Genomic DNA, 21,562 nt, shown 5'->3' with positions numbered 1-21,562 from the left:
AAAAAAATTTTAACTACAATATTTCACTATGGAAAAAAGTAATATTATTTTTTTTAATTTATAGAATAATAAAAAATTGCATCCTGAATAAGAGTCATAGAACTTTCCCGCCATTCTGTTCTCTCTACATGTTAGGGATATATCTTTCAAATACCAGAAATTGTTCCTCAAATAATAGACTAACAAAACAATTCTCTATTCTGGAACTTATTCTTACAATTTTCTAAACCGTTCCTCCTCTCTCATCACCATCTTCTCCCCCACCCTCATACACCTGCACACACTTCACGATGCAATAACCCTACAACAGTTAAGTTCTGTTCAAGTACTTTTTAAAAACTAGCTGTTATCTTCATGGAAATAATATTTCAAAAGAATTTTGCATTAATTTCAACCTAATTATAAAAATGACTTCACAAGGCATGGCTGTTTAATATATCACAAATTCTTCTGACATCTGCTCAACAAGTGAGTAATTCCTAATGACTGGTTACTTCATATGAAATACTTCAGTTGTCTTTTGCAAAATCTCACTACAAGAAAGACATGTACAACTATTCATTTATTTATGAAAGAAAAAATTGCATGATGTATTATAAAGGGCTAGAGAAGAGGTTTTCCAACACTATCTCACAAAGAAAATAGGATTTGAAAAAGTCAGGGCCCACTTCTACTGTTCCCAAGCAACAAAATCCTGAAAAAATAATATGTTTGACTAATCAGTTCAACTGCCTCAAGTTCAATGAAAATTGCACCTTAATATGTTCAGAGAGAATCTGAGGGAAGTAGGAATTATTATGAGAAAACACTTCAGTCCATTCTGAAAAGAGATATAAAGAATAAAATGCACTATTCTAAAATTTTGGATACTACTTTTTTTCTGCTTTCTTGCTTCATTAATATTGATCTGCTGTTTATGATAATTAACTAGTCCTAAGAAAAAGGCACTATTCAGCAAGAATAATATACCAAGAATATAAGACATAAAAAACTAAACCTACACTACCTTTTTAACTACTGGGAATAGTTCTAATTAGCAATCATTTGTGTTAATAAGCATTACAACAAGAACATAAATTAGGCAATGAACACGGTCTTTGGGAACAGAATGAGAAATTACTTTCATGGGTAAAAAGTTCATGCACTTGTATAGTCTTTTCTTGTACGAGGTAAAAACTGCAATGCTTCAGCTGAGATCATGTTATTTATTCCAAACACTTATTTTTTCTCTGGATTTAAGACTAGGTAGTCAGTTTCATACATGCCTGGAGATACAGATTACAATGTAACCTGGTGAAACTGGCCGTTCAGCTAAGAGCACAGGGTCAATGCATATGTTCACATTTTCAAACTACAATAGTAAAGGAATGCATTTCTGCATGCTTTACAGGGGAAAAGAAAAACAGTTCAGACAGAAAATAGCTTTCATCAGTTTGCCAACACTAGTTAAAACAATATCTCTCCATTTTTCTCTGCCACATAAACACAGAAACCTGAAGTGAATATATCATGGATGTTTTAAGAAAAAACAAAATTTTCCATTGCTGAAGGGGTTTCTACTTGATTTTCCAGAACCTATTTTCTAAACACACCTGCTTTGGAGCACCCGTATGCAGTGAACTCTACAGTGATTCTAAGTCACAAAATCTTTCAGGAGAAAACTGAATTGATGAGGGCATGATAGGAAAAGTGCATAATTTAATGTCAAATAGTAACACAGAATCCGTTCCTAATGTTTTACATGATAATCATTTTCTCTGAGACAATTAGTGAGAAGAATATAAAATTCTAGAAGTATTTTCCCAAAATGTCAAAATGCCAACACATGTCAAAGACATCACTGGTGGAGTATGTCCAAAGTTGCAAAAGTCCCAATGCCCCAGCCCTAGGCCAAGCCCTGAGTTTCATATCTACCTTCCTCTGTTCTCTGAATATTACTTCTTTCCTTCTGGTGCCTTCCCAAAGCAAAATTCCACTAAGCACTTGGCTTTTTGAAATCCCCTTCTCATCATTCAAGGAAAGAAAAGGCTTCTCTTATTTCCAAAATTGTATGCCCTTTTCTTCATTCTTAAGATTTCAGAAGGAGTCTCCACATTTTTCTAAGAAATTTATTCCTACATGCCAACAGGTAACAATGGGTCTGTGTTTGCTTAATCCTCAGTTCAGGTTGACTAAGGAAGAATTCGAATTGTATGCAGTATGAAACCCTAGAACCTTGCACTCCATTCAGTAGTATTACACCTGACTCCTTCCCTGACTTCCTTACACCAAAACAACTGGACCACCTTTAAATTACCATATAGCTCATAACTAGTATCACATGCCTTGTACTAATTAAACAGTGTCATATTATTCTTTTATCATCTATGTATATAACTCCATATGCAAACACTCCAGCCAACTTATTTTTTTCCCAGTAATGTCTTGAGGTCAAAGATTATATCTTCAACTTCTTTAGTAGAGGAAATAATAAAATACAGTCATGCCCTTTTATCCACAAATGATACAGTCCAAGATCCTCACCGGGTGCCCAGAGCAGCAAACAGTACTGAACCCCACCTGTTTTTCCTATACATACATACCTATGATAAAGTTTACTTTATAAATACAACACTGTAAGAGGTTAACAATGATAACTAATAATAAAGTAGAACAATTATAATAGTATACTCTAATAAAAGTCATATGAATGTGGTTGCTTGTTCAGGAAGTCCCTTGCTATAGATTTTTTTATAGGCTCCATGATTGCTGTTGCAACACACTGCCATCAATCAGAACACGTTTTTCATTCATTACCTTCTGCCCACAAATGTAGAGAGTTTTCCATCTTTACTGAGCATTTATCACTCATTGTGACTTAACTTTGGTATGTACTTTGAGGTGCTACAATAAAACCAGCAGAGATTTCTTTACCTTTCTTCACAATTTCATAGATAGACTTGTTTTTATTTTCTAGATTATAGAATATGATTTTCTTTTTCCTTATCAACTTGAAAGCTTTCACCTTTTCACTTATAGAAAGCACTTTCTGGCTTCTCTTTGGCATCCAAATTGCCAGCATCACAACCCTTGCTCTTTGGGGACATTATTAAGTAAAATAAGGGTTAATTGAACACAAGCACTGAGATGCCTAGGCAGTCTGGTAACTGAGATGGCTGCTAGGTGACCAAAGCACATGATGGATACAGTGTTTTTCAACAACCGGTCCACCAGAAATTTTGTGCCAGTCCACAAGAGTTAACCAGCAGTTGAAAACCACTGGTGTGTACATGTAGAGATTCTAGACAAAGGAGTGATTCATGTCCCGTTGGAATTAAATGGTGCAAGATTTTGTCCTGCTACTCAGAATGCTATGTAATTTAAAACTTATAAATTGTTTATTTCTGGAATTTTCCATTTGATATTATGGCACCAACATTAGCCACAGGTAACTGAAACTGCAGGAAGCAAAACTAGATAAGAAAGTATTATATATTTAAATTCTTATTTATCTAGATAATAACAGCTTTGGGAAGTGGGGAAGATAATGAAAATTGAATTTTGTTCTAATGGAACTTAAAATTTATTCAACCAGCTTGAGTTCCTACTGCATGAAAGACAGAGTTGATTAAACCACCATAAATAAGGTAGAGCTCCTTTAGAAGCTGATAATTGTTGGGAGCCTGGGGGGAGGGTCACAGATAAATATGGGTGGTATTTTGGGAGAAGACAAAGCTGTATACCTTTTACAGTATAGTCCTGGTGCTTCATTGGAATTGGGTGTATCCCAGCAGGTCTCTCTGGGATGGCTATGTGAAAAGCAAGTCCATGCACCGGAGGACAAGGAAAGCCAGGTAAAGACATACATTATCGGCTGAGATATGTCCTGATGCACACTGGGAGCTAATGCAGAAAGTGGTGCAGGGGATGAGTAGGACATCCTTTCTTTTCATTCCAATCACCCAGGTGAGTAACTAGAGATTTGGTGAATAAGAGCTGCCCTGGGCAACTTTACTTCCTTCTTTTAAGGGAAAAGGAAACTGAAACACTAACATAGGGAAGGAAGAAAAAGCTGAGAGCTAATCAAGATAATACCTCCCCTCTGAGAAAACTGGCAGCCTGGAGAATGTTATAAAGCTGGAAATAGATGCTAATAACTTGGAACATAATCCCTTCTCCCCAGTCACTGTGCTCTGGTTGATTCCCACACTCTGGCTGACAGGGTTCAGACTCCAGCAACTAATATCAGAAATGGCTAAACTTACAAAGAAGAGAATAAATAATAGCAACTCTTTTGTAAGATTTATTCATAAATATTCAATAATAAATATTACTAAAAACATCCAAACCATAATTATTTTTTAATAACCAATTTGATGGATGTTTTCCAATAAGAAAAGTGAAATTTCACATATTCAGGACAAAACACATATGTATAGGCTCTATTCCCCAAATGTACTGATATGCCAGCATTTGACTTCTGAATGCAGTTATTTTGTAAAAAATGATCACTTCCCTGTCTCAATTAGTGGAGTCCTGCCAAAAAGACACAATTGCATTCGAACTTCAGCGTAGAAAAAGCTGCTGTTAATTTAAGAGACTATTTTCGGCCCTGGCCAGGTAGCTCAGTGGATTAGAGCATCATCCCCATATGCCAAGGCTGTGAGTTTTATCCCGGTCAGGGCACATATCAGAAGCCCAATGAGTGCATAAGTAAGTGGAAGAACAAGTTGATGTTCTCTCTCTCTTCTCTTTCTCTCTCTCTCCATTCCTCTCTCCCTAAAATCAATCACTAAAAAGATTTTTTTAAAAAGAGACAATTTTATTGAGTTGGAAATATGTACCCCAAAAGTAATCAAGGCAAAAGTCAGTCAATCTTTCTGTGTCTGAAGAAAAACAGCTCTATGGTGGTCTCCAGTTTCTACAGAAGGGTGGCGGACAGTCATGTGCAGCTCAATGAGTTAGCTTTCGGGTATATATTTTTGGCATTAAGACTGATCTTTGGTCCTCACCCTGACATGAGCAACCATAAAAACACTTGTATGGCTCCATCTTCGGTAATGGGTACATTCCTGATGGGCTAGTAATACATAAGAAATGATGGTATGTTTAAAAACAGAATCACAAAGTATGTGTGAGCTATAATCGAATAAAAACCAGAAGCTAAAACATTGAAAAACTAAAATAAGGCCTTTTTCCCAGCTGCTTGCTTAAGCTGAAGAAACTTCAAATGAAAACTTGGTGTAATTCCATTTCAGGCAGACAACGTAACCTCCTATCAACAAATATTTCTCAGTCGCATACTTGGGATTTGTTTATACACCAGGGCAGGTGCTGTGGAAGATACAGAAACACTCTGAGTTTTTAATTTAATGCATAAGAAAAATGAGCAAAAAAGTAAATAACCATAGCACACAACACAATGTGAAAAGTCACATAATGTTGTGTGCTATGGTTATTTACTTTTTTGCTCATTTTTCTTATGCATTATAAGCCCTGGCCGGTTGGCTCAGTGGTAGAGTGTCGGCCTGGTGTGCAGGAGTCCCGGGTTCGATTCCTGGCCAGGGCACACAGGAGAAGCGCCCATCTGCTTCTCCACCCTTCTCCCTCTCCTTCCTCTCTGTCTCTCTCTTTCCCTCCCGCAGCCAAGGCTCCATTGGAGCAAAGTTGGCCCGGGTGCTGGGGATGGCTCTATGGCCTCTGCCTCAGGCACTAGAATGGCTCTGGTTGCAACAGAGCAATGCCCTGGATGGGCAGAGCATCACCCCCTGGTGGGCATGCTGGGTGGATCCCAGTCGGGAGCATGCGGGAATCTGTCTGACTGCCTCCCCGTTTCCAACTTCAGAAAAAAAAAAGTCACATAAAATGAAGGGAGTAATGTGTTATGGAATCATAGAAGGGAATAAAAATATTGGTTGCTACAATAGGGAAAGGCTTAAGAGAGAAAATAGGCTTGAAGGTAGTTAGGACTTGCTAGTCAGTGTGGGGATAGGTGATATAGGATGGACAACAATGTAAGCAAATCCATCAGCCTGGAAAGGTACAGACCACACCAAGAAATGACAAGTAGTCCCTTGGTTGGGACATTGGGTCAGACAGTGTAATTCAATGTTTGCATGAGCTCAAAAAACCAAACAGGAAAAGAGTCGGGCACACTCACCTCTCCGAATGGCTCAAGGACAATGGACAGTCTTCTTAAGGGTCTTGGCATATAAATGTTAAAAATCCCTTGAGGTCTTGTGAAAAGACCCTCAGGTGAAGCCAGAAAAGTAACTGATAGTCTTGACTCACTTGCCAACTCATTCAATCTCTCTGGTCCACAAAGTTTTTAAATCTATAAAGGGAAGGTAATTATAATACTTGTCTAGCCCACCTGCAGTAGGGTAAGTAGGAGGCTAAAGAGACTAAGTATAAAAAGGCTCTGTTGAAAACAGCCTGTCCAAAAGTATAAGACAAGTATACTACTGACTCAGAAAAAATAATATGAAGCATCAAAATCCTTTCCTGAAGGACAGGGACATAATAATATATATGTATACACATACACACTCAGAATTACTCAAAGAATCTGAACAAGCTGTTCTAACAGGAAAAAAAAAATACCAAAGAACTGGTCACAGTTCATCTTCCTATCATTTTCAGGAAATTCCAAAAAAAGTAAATGAAAAGATGCCACAACAGTTTTTCCAAGAGCTAAGCCAGCTGCTACTACCTTAACAGGATACTGTTGTTTAAACAATAGTAATAGAATCCAGAGGCCCATCAGAAATCATGCAATACCTTTTGAAGAGGAGAAAACTAATCATCTATCCTAAATGAAATAAATAAGTCTTCAAACAAAGCCAAAACAGATGTAGAACAAAATATTTTATAATAACAAAAAAAGTTCCCAATGTACTTCTTCTTTCCTGTTTCTTATTTCAGAAAGCAAAGAAGAATGAAGAATATCACTATATCACCCAAGGCAAAAATTCATCCATTCATCCATGTGACAGTTTTAGCAAACTGTTACTATTGCTAGAAAAGATTCTGGGGAAAAGAAGTATGAAAAAAATAATGTTTGCTCTTGAGGAGGTAAGGCCAGTAAGAATAAAACCTACCAACATTGATTTTGTAAGTACTAAATAAGAAAAAATTACTCCCATTATTGCAATTGTCTCTCAGAACAACGCTTTGGAGAAAGTATTGCCCACAGAGTTTAACTGATTTGTCTGAGTAGGTAAAACCAGCTGTTTGTGGAGCCAAGATTCAAACCCAGGTCTTCTGACCCAAAAGATTTCCCCGATGACATGAAGGTAAAGCTTTTCTTTAATATCACTATCTAACCTGCTGAGACCTTTCTATTTGCATAGAAAATTCCCATTTGAGCATCCCATTTCTTCTTGGCTTGTAGTCAGAAAACAGTCTGAACTGGATTCTGTCATAAATCATCATGGACTTAGTAACAGAGCATCTAATTAAATATGGCAAGAACTAATTCTAAATTTAAGGACGGATGCAAACACAATAATAGAAGGAATGGTTACTTATCTCTCTCTACCCATGACTGAGGCAGTCAACAAAACCTAGGTGATATTTACAAATTTACTCATAATTTTTAGAATGAATGAAAATAACATTGAGATGACATTCCTCCCACCATTAAATTGGCACAGGTTTTTAAAAGGATAAAACTATGTGTTGGCATTTATATCAAAAAATTTTAATGGGCATATCTTTGAATACAACAACTCCACTTCTGGGAAGTTACTAACAGGTCATCATTTAGGCAGCCTTAAAAGCTTTGAGTCACTGCTCTCTCTCTCTTTCCTTGCTCTATATATCCAATTACTTGCCAAGTTCTGTTAATTCTATTTCCGAAATGTCTCTTGCATCTATTTCTCACCCCTTGTCCCTGTGGAACATCATTTTTTTCTCATTTGACTATTAGCCTCCTTACTGTTCCCTTCAATTCCTATTTTCAACCACTTAAATTTATTCTACAGAGTCATCAATATACATATTAAGAAATAAAGTTCTAAAAGAGTCACTGTCATACTAAAAAATATTTAATGGTTTTCCATTAAACACCTTTCTTACTTCCTAAGCATACTACATTATGGCCTCATCATTACCTTCCATTTATTCCCCAGACAAAATGGAGAAAAATGAGAACATTTTAAACAAACCTTAAATTATCTAGCTTCAAGGATTTTACATCCCCTACATAATCTAATTGAAGAATTTTGTTCCATTTCCATGGCACTATTCTTGTATCTCATTTAAATCATATCTGTTCTAGCTTAAATTATTTGCAAACTTGGTCTACTTTTATTCTAGATTATGCATTCCTTGAAAATAGCCTGGGACTTATTTTCTCTGCATGTGTCTTCAGTGGGGTTTCCTTGAGGCAGAGGCTGAGACAGAGATTCGTGCAAGAATATACGAAAGCGGTGCTTTCATGAGAAATAGGGCTGGAAGGGAAGCAAGATAAACAGTGGAAGGAGCCAGGCAGAGATGTTGTTTCAAGGGAAGTCTAGCTCCAGCCTGATCCCACGGGATCTCTGAAACAGGCTACACAGCAGATTTGTCACATCTCAGGCAAGAGAGCTGGGATGTGATACACTGCATCAGCTGCCTTTGCAGGGGTTGCAACTTTTGCAGGGGTTGCAAACTTCCCAGGCATTCTTGGACTAGGGACCTCCTATGAGCCACAAGCAATACTTTAAAGAAGACCAAAAAGTGTGAACCTTTAACACATCAACAACAAATGAGGTTAGATGTATCACCCAGTAAAGAAGTTGTGAAGGGTACACTTGCATCACCTGCTATAGAAGTCCCAATTACATCTCTGGTAGCTCAGAGCCAAAAGTAAATGCTCTGTACATAGCTATTGAAAAGAATTACCTGCCTGACCTGTGGTGGCACAGTGGATAAAGCATCAACATGGAAATGCTGAGGTCGCCGGTTCAAAACCCTGGGCTTGCCTGGTCAAGGCACATATGGGAGTTGATGCTTCCAGCTCCTCCCCCCCTTCTCTCTCTCTGTCTCTCCTCTCTCTCTCTCTCTGTCTCTCCCTCTCCTCTCTAAAATGAATAAATAAATTAAAAAAATAAAAAAATCACTGTTTTCTTATATTAAAAAAAAAGAAAAAAGAAAAGAATTACCTACATGAAGGAATGACTATTCTCTTGTTTGAAATACAGTAGTATATTCTTATAATTAGCAACATGTTCACTTACTATCTTAGTTTGAGTTGCTCTATCAAAGTATCATGTACTGGATGGCTTTTAAACAATAGAAATTTACATCTCAGTTCCGGAAGCTGGAACTCTCAGATAAGAGGCAAAGCATGGTTCATTTCTGGTGAGGGTCTTTTTGGGGAGTTGCAGATGGCCTGTTTCTCATGGTGAAAAGAAAGAAGCTAACTCTTTGGCTTCTACTTATAAGGACACTAAGCTCATTTATGAAGGCTCCATCCTCATGATATAATCCCCTTCCAAAGGCTCTACCTCTAGCTACCATAACATTAGGGATTATATTTCAACATAAGAAGTGGGACACAAACATTTAGTCCATAGCACTTACTCTTCCCCAGGTAAACAAACAAGCAAACAGAAAGAAAAATACAAGGGATTGTTATATTGCATTTACCTGATTTAAAATAAATTTTTGTAGTCACTAGGACGCCTGAGCTAGTACAATTAATTTAAAATTAATTCATACCCACAAAAAAATGAACATGAGTGGCATTGGATTTCTGCTTTCAAATGTATAATGTTTAAATCAAGGTTTGGGATAAAATCAGTACAGCTTCATTTAATTTCATTTTGTTTTGTTTTTTATCGATAGTGATTTATTTTATTTTTTAATTTTTTGTTGAGTTTATTGGGGTGACATTGGTTAATAAAACCATATAGGTTTTAAGTGTACGACTCTATAACACATCATCTGCACACTGCATTAGCATTCACTACCCGAAGTCAAGCCTCTTTCTGTCATCATTTATTGCCCTCTTTCACCCCGTCACACCCCCCTTTCCTTCTGGTAATCACTACATTGTTGTCTGTGTTTGTTGGGGTTTATTTTGCTAAATCCCTCCACTTTTTCACCCTGCCCCCAAATCCTCCTCACCTCTGATAGCTCTCAGTCTGTTCTTTGTATCTATGAGTCTGTTTATATTTTGTTTCTTTGTTCATTAGATTCAACATATAAGTGAAATCATATGGTACTTGTCTTTTTCTGACTGGATTATTTCACTTAGCATAATGCTGTCCAGGTCCATCCATGCTGTCCCAAAGGGTAAAATTTCCTTCTTTTTACATGTGAGTAGTATTTCATTCTGTAACGGTAACATCATACTCAGTGGCCAAAAACTACAGGTGTTTCCCTTAAGATCCATAATAAGACAAGATACTTTTACCATTCTTATTCAACAGAATGCTGGAAGTCTTAGCCACAGCAATCAAACAAGAAGCAGGAAAAAAAAGTCATCAAAATTGAAGAGAAAAAAGTTTAAACTATCATTATTTGTAGATGACATGATACTGTACATAGAGAACCCTAAATATGCAACCAGAAAACTATTGGAACTGATAAATGCAGTAAAATAGCAGGATACAAAATATAAATGTCTAGAAATTAGTTGCATTTTTATGTACTAATAATGAACTATTGGAAAAAGAAACTAAGAAAACAATCCTGTTTAAAATTTCATTTAAAAAAATACCTTGGAATCAATTTAACCAATGATGTGAAATACTTATACTCAGAAAATTATAAAACACTGAAGAAAGAAGCTGAAGAAGATACAAATAAGACAAATAAGTGGAAGCAATATATCATGTTCATGAATAGAATGAATTAACACCGTTAACATATTTATACTACACATAGCAATCTATAGATTCAATGCAATTCCTATTAAGATACCAATGTTGCATTTCACAGACCTAGAAAAAATATCCCAAAAATTTATGTGAAACTACAAAGACCCTGAATAGCCAACAGCAATCTTGAGAAAGAATAACAAAGTTGGAAGAACCACACTAACTGATATCAAACTATCCTACAAGGCTATAGTTATCAAAGCAGCATGGTATTGACTTAAAAACTGACATAGAGATCAATGAAACAGAATGGAGAGCCAAAAAATAAACCCACAAGTTTATGGTCAATTAGTATTCGACAAAGGAGGCAACAAAATACAAATTGTCACATCTCTAGCCCAAAATAAAAGAAAGGAAACAATTACCAATACCAGGGAGGAGCCAACAGGAGAGGATACTTTCTTGACATTCTGTAGAGGAATACTGCCAACCCAGGTGTGTCACAGGCAGAAGAAACACTCTAATCTCACTTCTTCCTCTTAGCTGCTACCAGAGTACTGCTCCAAGAAGCTGAATTTCACTTAACTGGTGAGGGTCAGGGAGCCTTTGAGGGGAGCCATGAAGATCCCTGTGCTGGGGCCTGCAATGTGGTTGGAAAGAGTAGAGAACATATCTGCAGGGCCTCAGGGAAGAAATATGCCACACTCACGTTGTCTCTGTCTCCAGACTGAATTCTTTAGAATCTGAATTTGCATATAATTGCAGCATTATTCATGGTAGCTAAGACATGAAAACAGCCAAAGTGTTCCTCAATGGAGGACTGGGTAAACAAGATATGATACATATATTCAATGGAATATTACTCAGCCATAAAAAAATGATGACATATTGCCATTTACAGCAAGAATGGAACTTGAGAACATTATACTAAGTGAAATAAGTAAATAAGAAAAAGCTAAGAACTATATGAATGCACACATAGGTGCGAAATAAAACTGAGACTCATGGACATAGATGAAAGTGAAGTAGTTACTGGAGGAGGGGCGAAGGGGAGGGATGTAAAGAGGGACAAATATATATGGTAATAAAAAATGATTTGACTTTGGGTGATAGGCACACAATGCAATGAACAGTTCAGATGCTATAGAAATATTTACCTGTACATACCTAAGTACTCTTATTGTTTAATGTAACCCCATTAAACTTAATTTCTAAATACATTTAAAAATAAATAAAGTCATGGGGGGGTCATAATTAGACCATTACTATAATCCCAACTATCTTGCTCAAAACCATGGCTGTTGGCTTGCAAATGTTTCTTCTTTAATTGCCAGGGAATCATGTTTTATAAACAAAATCACCTAAATTTGGAATGAGGGAAAGGGCACTCAAAGCTCCTGTCTTTGTCTCATCTTCACCACAGCCTTGAGAAGACTCCATGAAGTATCTTGGTCTTCATGGGAACAAGTTGAAACCCAATATTTGTTCAAAGGGATGCTATAGCACTCTACTTCTTAACATATTTCTCAAGTTGCTCCTTGCTGCTTACTTTGGTTAAAGAGTTCTTTATTTCATTTCAACCTGGCTGTCCTAGAAAAACTATAACAGGGATAAATAGCCTCTAAATAATTTGTCCTGAGCATATAGACCAAATATATTTCTACATATTTGCACCTCAGTCCTGTGAATTCATAACAACTTCATAATAAACACAATTCCTCAGAATACATTATCATATATTTTACTTCTTTTTTAAATTTTCCTTTCTTGCCTTCTCTAAATCTATTCATCTATGCCTGAATTTCCTAAACAAGCCATTTTCAACCTATTTCATCACATGACACTCATAAATTAATTATTAAAATTCAACAGCACAGCAATAAAAAATATATTTTTGCCGATCTAACAAAAAGATAGGTACAATTTTGATTCATTCACACTAGACAACTATTGTTGTGTTGGAGGCTTTTTTTTTATTTGACAATGTAAGGAAAAAGAGGTTTGTACCCCTGACTAAATAGTCAGGTATTGCATATTTTAAAAATTCTTGTGGCTCACTAGTGTGTCACAGCACACTGGTTGAATATTGCTGTCCTGCACAGTTTTCACTATATAGTCCAGAACACAAATGCCAAAATCAAGATACAGCTCAAGTATTTTGAGAGAGAAAGAAGTTATTATCTCAGTATGTATCATGCTTGTTATAAAATGCAAATCTATTTCAATGCACTTCATATGTTAGGGAACAATTATTTAACCATAAAGCAAATTTCACATTTGCTTCTATACAACTTTGCAGAAAACTACACCCAGTTGAATTAAGCTGGTTGAAAGTACAAATAAACACACATATTCACATATGTTAAATATTTTCTAGCTACCTTAGTGTGTTATGAATCACACCTATCCACATGTAGAATTAACATCTGTTCAATTTCAGATAATCTTCCCCCTGCTGCTTCACAATAATTCTCTAGTGGAAATCCTCCTGACACTCACTTCCACTACCAAACTTTAGGTCTTTATCAATGTAAAGTACCAAATTTATATTAGCATTTACATATTTCTTGACCAATAAACATGCATAAAAGTGTGTTATCATTTTTACTAGGTTCCTTCTTTTTATGTCACTGAAGATTTTGAGTATTGTGTCTCAAACTCCATTTGTCCTATAAACTCTGTCATTATTTTTGTGAAACGTTCATAATGTCACGACTTTTTAGAAGTGCATATGTAGTGTTAACAGAATTGACTGTAACTGTTTATATTATTTGAAAAAGTATGTAAAACATAAATACATGTAATTTATATAGACTTCACACACATGCAATTCTTTCTGTCTCCTTCCCCCGCCCCTCCCCACAACATTAGTTTTCAACATGATTAATACAACTAACACTTTTGGGAAGATAAGAAATGGTTCTAACCTCCTGCAAAGACAACAGTGCTAAATACCAATCTAGTCCTACCAGAGGCCAATTTATGGTCTCCCCCTCACAATAACAGTAGCAAGAACTGTTCCCTTCTATTCTCTGACCTTTAACCCTCAGATGCACAGCAGAGAATTTCAAGTTTGCAAGACTGCAGCATGGTTTGAGTTGTAATTCCACTGCAACCCAAGTAGAAATGTGTTCCATTTAACCCAGACCTAAAAGGGAAACTCATTGCAAAAACTGTATTTTTCTATAACACTTTTATATCCAGCTCTCCTATCACAATGTCTGACACACTTTACACATTTCATATTAGTTGTAAGTTAATTTAGTAGAATAACTACTTCTGATTGTTCTGTTGCCGTCAGCACATTTATCTTCAAGTAAAATCCTTAAGACGTGCAGTACTTTCTGAAAAGATCTAAAAGAAATTATATATCCAGACTACCATCATTTTTAATGATATTGAGAACTAAGATATCATCTGTTTTTACTAAAGTTAACATTGGTATCAGCCTTAAAATGACCTTATTTGAGTTCTAATTTATCCTTCAGAACCCTGTGATTTTGTCTCCTATTTAGGAATTACTGACTAAAAACAGAAAATAAAATACATTGTTCATCCTTGCTTTTGAAGAGTATAAACAAAGAAAGCCCAAAACAGCCAACCTTGTTCCTGAAGTTGTAAGAATGTGGCACTTGTAACTATAGGAACAGAGCCAGTAATTATTTCTCTTTAACTCATTTGATTAATTTAAACAGTAGAAGAATTAGAAAATTGGAAACTAATGTTTGTAGTGAATTAAGAGGGCAATTCAAATGCTAGTAATATTAACTTGCCTCAGGGATGAATTAATCCAATTCAAAGATAGTCAATGATAGCATAAAGATAACTAAAATAAGTATCAATTGATGAATAAGATGCCCTCATCAGTGGCTAAAAAGCCAAAGAATCAAAACTGGATTAATCTGCACTGTAGGTTTCCTGAATGGGCAAACATATATGAAATTGTTTTGACACACATACCATGAAACTACTAAACTATGACACTTACTCTGAGCACAAATACATTTTTTCACTTGATGTAACCTGGAGAGAGAGACAGTCCTAGAACTTTTGGAATTCTTTGCTACTTAAAAAAAAAATCATGGCTAAAATGATTTTAGAAGTTTTATTATTCAACAGAGCTCCAAAGCTCCCCCAAAACTGGGACACAGAATCTTGATTATATTTCTTAAAATGTTAAACCTGGCCTGACCAGGCGATGGCACAGTGGATGGAGTGTCGGACTTGGATGTGGAGGACACAGGTTTGAAACCCTGAGGTCGCCAGCTTGAATGCAGGCTCATCTGGTTTGAGCAAAGCTCACCAGCTTGGACCCAAGGTCGCTTAGCTTGAGCAAGGGGTTATTTGCTCTGCTGTAGCCCCTCAGTCAAGGCACATATGAGAAAGCAATCAATGAATAACTAAAGTGTTGCAACAAAAAACTGATGATTGATTCTTCTCATCTCTCTCCATTTCTGTCTGTGTGTCTCTGTCTATCTGACTCTCTCTGTCTCTGTAAAAAATAAATAATTAAAATAAAATAAAATAAAATGTTAAACCTGATACTAAACATTAATCTTTTTCTATGTACCCAAAATACACTACAATTTATGGAGTATTAGATATGATTTCTTAAATACAATCTCACATATATTACCAAAAGAAAAAAAAAGTGTTACTTTTATGGTGCAAATATGTCATAATAATATACTTAAGAAATATAGAAAAAATAGGAATTAAAAATACAGAATTTAAATTGAGTGTAAAGGTTATATTTTAATACTAATAAGGATAAATAGAAAGCATTCAGCTTTTATTCTGAATGATTCACAAAGACAGTGTATCTGACCAGCCTCAGCAGGAGTCTTTAGGTGAACCTTCAGGATTTGACTTCCTTTAGAAACACTTACCAATAGATGACCTCCTTCCTTCCTGGTCTGTCTTGTGACTAGATGCACAAATATGTAGATTGACCGATTGAAATTAGGAGTTGAGTGGGGGTTGTGGCTGGATGGATAAAACAGAGTGCAGTTAATGCACACTGTGAGAATCACAACCTCTTTCCCCTTGGGGATGTGATTGATCTCTTGTGACCAGTCACAGAGAAATTGGGTTTGGGGATAAAAATTGAATAGTTAGAGGTATAATTTAGAAAATTAGTTTTTTACCCCCAGGCACAGCAGAGTCCCCCAGTTTATAAGCATCTAACTTAAAAAGCAACATTTCATAAAGAAGTCTTACCTCTTCTGATAGGGCCATATCTGAAAAACACTGGAGTTCACCACGCAGAAAATTTCTGAGCTAACCATGATAAAATGCAAATGAAGTTGCACTTCATTTCAAATCAAGGCAGAATCTCTAGCAGGTTATTCAATGCTTGTCATAATCCAGCCCCTTTCTAGTTTTTATTAACCTTTAATCACTTTCTAATATAAAATTTTGTGTTGGTGGTTCTTAAACTTGGTCATATATATCACCTGCGATGCAATGCTTATTAAAAAGGTCAAGATCCCTTGACCCTACCCCTGCACTCTGGTTCAGTGGGTGTCAGGTGAGACTCAGATATTTACATATTTAAGCAGCACCTCCAGCGATTGCAATGCACATGGCTCCTGAGCCACACACATCAAAAGTACCCAATGCTTAAGCTGCACTCCCCAAATTGCCACTCTCTCTTATGTCTCATGACCTCCTTCTCCAGCATTTCTGTCATTCAGTTAATCATACTGAGCACTAGTCTAAACTAACTCTTATTCATCTTTTAAAGCTAACTCAAGCATGAAGTTCCCTGGTAAGGATTTCATGATCCTTATAGGGTAAATGACAGCTAAATTAATTCCTTTGCTCACTAAGAACCCTAAATTTAGTATAATTCTAGCATTAAACAGCTATATTACAATGATTGGTATACTTAGTTTCTCCCACTAAACTATAGACCCGTTACAAAGCAAATGTTTCCAACAAATACTTGGTAAATAAATGAGACTGAGTAAAATAATGAACAGACTTCCATGGTAAACTTTCAGATATGAATGGCTTGTCTAAATAATGTTCTTAAGCTTCATCGCCCCAAGTCTTCCTGCTCCCAAATACTCCCCTTTCCCAAAATATTGAAATTTTAACTTCACTTTATCATATTGACTGATAATCTATTAAATTAGTAGTTTGGGTTAATAAACATTTTTCTTTTAAGATGAAAATCTCTCTACAAGGTTGTTGGTCAAATAAGTTTGTAAAAATATGATTTTTATGTTTGCTCACTTATAGTTTGCATTGGGGGCTGGGAAGCACCAGGTCTATGTGGTTTGTGAAACTGCAAATTATGTTCCTGCTTGGGAAGGGCCCTTGTTTTGCTAATGTTTGCTGGGGGAGAGGTTTTCACACCAGAAAGTTTTGAAAGGAAAGAGCAGAAGGAAAAGAGGCAGACAGAAACCATGTTTGCAGAGAGAGAGAGAGCAGAGAGAATGCAGAGTGCTGAGAGAGAAGTTATGTTTGCAGAGTGAGAGCAGAGAGAATGCAGGGTGCTGAAGAAGAAGCCATGTTGTCAGAGAAGGGAGAAGGTGTGCAGATGGGGATCCAGAGGTGAGGGGCTTTTGCAAGCTCTGCCGAGACTGGTGGGGCCTTTGATTCTAGGAGGAACTGGAGAAGATTCTCCTGGTTGTGGAACCGGATAATGTGTCAGGGCTTTCTGAGCTCTGAATGAGTTAAGAGGGAAGTGTTTTCCCTGTGTGTTTGCTCATCAGCCGGTGTGAGGCTTTAATAAAGGAATGGCCCACCATTTCTTGGCTCCACTGTTTCTTTACCATCTGCCCAAATTCAATGGGAACCTGCGTGTGCATGGCTGCGAGGGCCGCAACTCCTGGCCGTACAAAGGTAGAATATTTAACAGGCCTTTACTCCAAATAGAATGTTCTAATTAGATTGCTGCCTGCCCTGACCCCAGACTCACTTTCCTAATTCCCCTGCAACATTTCTAATTTTGAGGGGTAGGTTATTATGTTTTGAAATATTCTAAAATAAAATTTGAATAAATATCCAGACTACATTATTTTTACTGAGATTTCTTATTCCTAAAAGAGTCACATATAGGAATTAAAACTTTGTGTTGAGTCCTAGAATTTAAAAAATGGATAGAAACCCATCTCAACCCATTCTATTTTACAGAAAGAAAAATGAAGTGCACAGAATTTAAGGACAATTCCAAAGGTCATGCAGTCCTCCTTCTTTCATTAAATATCTTGGATTGTATTTCAAAATGGCAAATAACACTGATGATTTTAAAATGCATACTTTACTTTTAGAAGAAAATGATTGTACCCTATATTACCCATATGGAAATGCTGGATTAGAAAGAAATAAAATGTTTTTTATGATATGTGAATGGCTGTAGTCCACATGATTGATTTAATAGCATCAAAAACTACTGACCATAGATCACAGGTCTTCAAAATGAGGCACAGATTAATGTTTGACTCACTATTCACTCTATGATACTAAAATGGATCCAGGATTATAGTAAGGAGGATAGAGTATCTCATTGTGCCTGTGAGATATAATGAACCTTCCCTAACTCATCAAATAAATGAATTTCTTCCTAAGATTAAGTTAAAGCATTACTCACTGGGTTCTAGAAATGGCTGTATACTACTTGTGTGAATTGATCAAATTACTTTATCTCTTTCAGTCTCAGTTTCATTGACTATAAAATGGGGATAATATGGTACCCAGCATGCAAGATTGCTATGAGGATGAAATAAAATAAAGCACTTAAAAGCATTTAGCATAGTACATAGCCATTAAGTCACAAGAAATAATCATTTTATCTTTCTCATCATCATCACTATCATCAATCTCACAGTTAGAAACAACATGGATCCAAATAAGAAATACAATTAAGTCTAACTTCATCTACCTGTATTTTGAATGCTTACTAGTAGCTCGACAAGGCTCCAGTAATTTGCATGCATTTATTCTTTACAACAAATCTATGTGCTTTGGTCTGAATGTTTGTGTTCCACAACATTTACATGTTGAAATCCTAGCCCCTAAAGTTGATGGAAATAGTAGGTGGGCCCTTTGGGAAGTGAATAGGTTATGAAGCTAAAACCCTCATGAATTGCAATAGTGCTATATAAAAGTGAACCCACAGAGACTCCTGGTTTCTTCCACCATGAGAGGACACAGTGAGAGGGCACTGACTGTTAATCAGGATTAGGACCTTTGCCAGAGAACGCAACCATGCCGGTGCCTTGATCTTGAACTTCCCAGCTTCCAACACTATGAGATACAAATTTTTGTTGTTTATATGATACCCTGACTGTGATAGTTTGTTACAGTAGCCCAAAGGACTAACACAGGTAGGTCCTATTCCACTTATCTTACAGATGAGAAAACCGATATGGCAAGGGATGACTGTAATTTATCCGGGATCATCAGGTAGTAGGTAGAAAGATGAGATATAAATAAAAGTGATCTTGGCACCACTGTGCTAAACTATTCCTCAGAAAGCAATACTCCACTTGGTTCACCCAATTTTATTGCTCAGAGTTCCTGAGGACTATTATTTTCATTTAATATTTTTCATAGTCAGAGACTCAGTGAGCCCAAACTGATAAATACATTTTAAGAGAAGTATATCAGAGTACAACAATTTGTCCTATTATTTTCCAGCTCCTGCTTCATTGGTGCTGGCCAAAGCATTTCAGCAAGGAGACAAGGTGAAGATCCAAAGGGGAAGAGGATTAGCTTAACAACTAGAGCATAATAATGATAACAAACACTTACTGCTTATTCATAACATGCCTGGCATCACAACTGATACAATATATCTTTCATTTCTTCTTCCACTCATATAACAACATAGGAAATATTTGTGTGTGGTAGGTCACTGGACAATGAATCAGAAGTTCTGGTTAAAATCCTCTTTCTGCCTATAATTATAATATTTATGCAGCCTTAGGCAAGTGATTACACAGCTTTAGCCTTTAGTTTTCTCATCTGTTCAATGGGCCCAATTAGCCACCCTCACAGAGTTGTGTGGATAACATAGCTCATAGCTATGAAGCACAAAGCATAGTGTCCAACACACAGACTTTCAATGTATTCCCAATTATTGTTAATATGTTAGTCTCATTCTCCTTTTCATTCCAATTCTATATTCAATATACTTTAATTTCCTTCCAGAGGTGTCGGTGACTATTCAGAAAGCTACCTGGTTCAGGCTATGTTGCAAATGGGACCTTACATAAAATAGGCATTGAATGAATGTTTGTTGAATGAATAAATAAACAATTGTGACCCAAGGGTTTATTATACAACTGCTGCATTTACTGTTTATAGATATAGGTTTTAGAACCTTAATATTAAAACAAAATAGAAATGAACTCAATGGGAAACATGAAACAAGTTACATTCTTCACCAACCCACACTCACTGGTAGGAAATTGCTAGCACCTTGAGGCAAAAACGGCTAAAATATCCAGGTTTATGTCTACAAATCTTGTTTCTTTAATTCATTTCCCTATATCTTTGTCACTTATTACCTATTTTTGTACTTAATATAAATTTTTTTTTTATATAGAAGTCAGAAAACTTAGAATCTTCAAAATTTTGTCTGTAGAATGACAGGGGAAAAACTAGTCTCATCACACACACACACACAAATTAAAACTGTGTGTGGTGATGGATATAAACTAACTTTTTTTTTTTTTTTGCATTTTTCTGAAGCTGGAAACGGGGAGGCAGTCAGACAGACTGCTGCATGCGCCCGACCGTGATCCACCCGGCATGCCCACCAGGGGGCAATGCTCTGCCCCTCCGAGGGTGGCTCTGCTGTGACCAGAGCCACTCTAGCGCCTGGGGCAGAGGCCAAGGAGCCATCCCCAGGGCCCGGGCCATCTTTTGCTCCAATGGAGCCTCAGCTGCGGGAGGGGAAGAGAGAGACAGAGAGGAAGGAGAGGGGGAGGGGTGGAGAAGCAGATGGGCACCTCTCTTGTGTGCCCTGGCCGGGAATCGAACCCGGGACTTCCGCACGCCACGCCAACTCTCTACCACTGAGCCAACCGGCCAGGGCCTATAAACTAACTTTTAATTACTTCACAATATATAGATATATCAAATCGTAAAGTTGTATCCCTAAAACTAATGCAATGTTATGTCAATTTTACCTCATTTTTAAAAAAGCTTACCAAGCAATTCTAACATGTAGCCAAGAACATAAATTAAAAATGTATCTTAGTAAAATATTGTCCAGAGTTCAAGGTTATGAACAATACTATTCATTATTCATATCACTATGGAACTAATATACAGTTTGAAAGCAGTGTCTCATATAATGGCCCTGGTAGTAATACAAAATATCTCATCCTCTGAGCCTTTGCTCCTAAAACCATCCCAAATATATATTGTAAGGATCTTTTTATGCACCTTCAAACACTATAAGTGTGAAGCAGCCTTCACTTGTTTCTAGAGGGCACTGGCATATTATACTGTTTTCATATTTTAATTGGCATTCTCCTTGAGAATATCTAAAAGTGGGCGAGATTTGAAACTATTAGAAATCTATTTATCTTAATAAAAACCAGCAGGAAAAAAATAGTACTTACAGAATTCCTGTGTTGCATTACACATTGTGGCAGGGCCTATGAAGGCACAGAAAGAAAATATAGGACATAGCCCCTGCTCTGAAATGACTTATCCGGAGCAGGAAAACTGTAATAAATTAACGTTCTAAATAGAATAGGTAGAAAATAGGTAAGTGCTAAGTGGGGTACTCATGCAAAGTATAAAACAGGAAG

The 21,562-nt window shown here is 36.6% G+C and overlaps 1 protein-coding gene across 2 annotated transcripts in view; it reads right to left on the bottom strand.

Moving 5' to 3' along the window:
* Nucleotides 1-21,562, bottom strand: part of PRKG1 (protein kinase cGMP-dependent 1) — a 1,422,417-nt gene that overhangs the window by 1,164,005 nt on the left and 236,850 nt on the right. The gene's annotated exons all lie outside the window — the stretch shown is intronic.

The sequence above is a fragment of the Saccopteryx leptura genome, chromosome 9, assembly GCF_036850995.1.
Source record: "Saccopteryx leptura isolate mSacLep1 chromosome 9, mSacLep1_pri_phased_curated, whole genome shotgun sequence".
Classification (NCBI taxonomy): Eukaryota; Metazoa; Chordata; class Mammalia; order Chiroptera; family Emballonuridae; genus Saccopteryx; species Saccopteryx leptura.
Note: the sequence above shows the minus strand (reverse complement) of the source record. Positions and strands in the feature narration are given on the sequence as shown.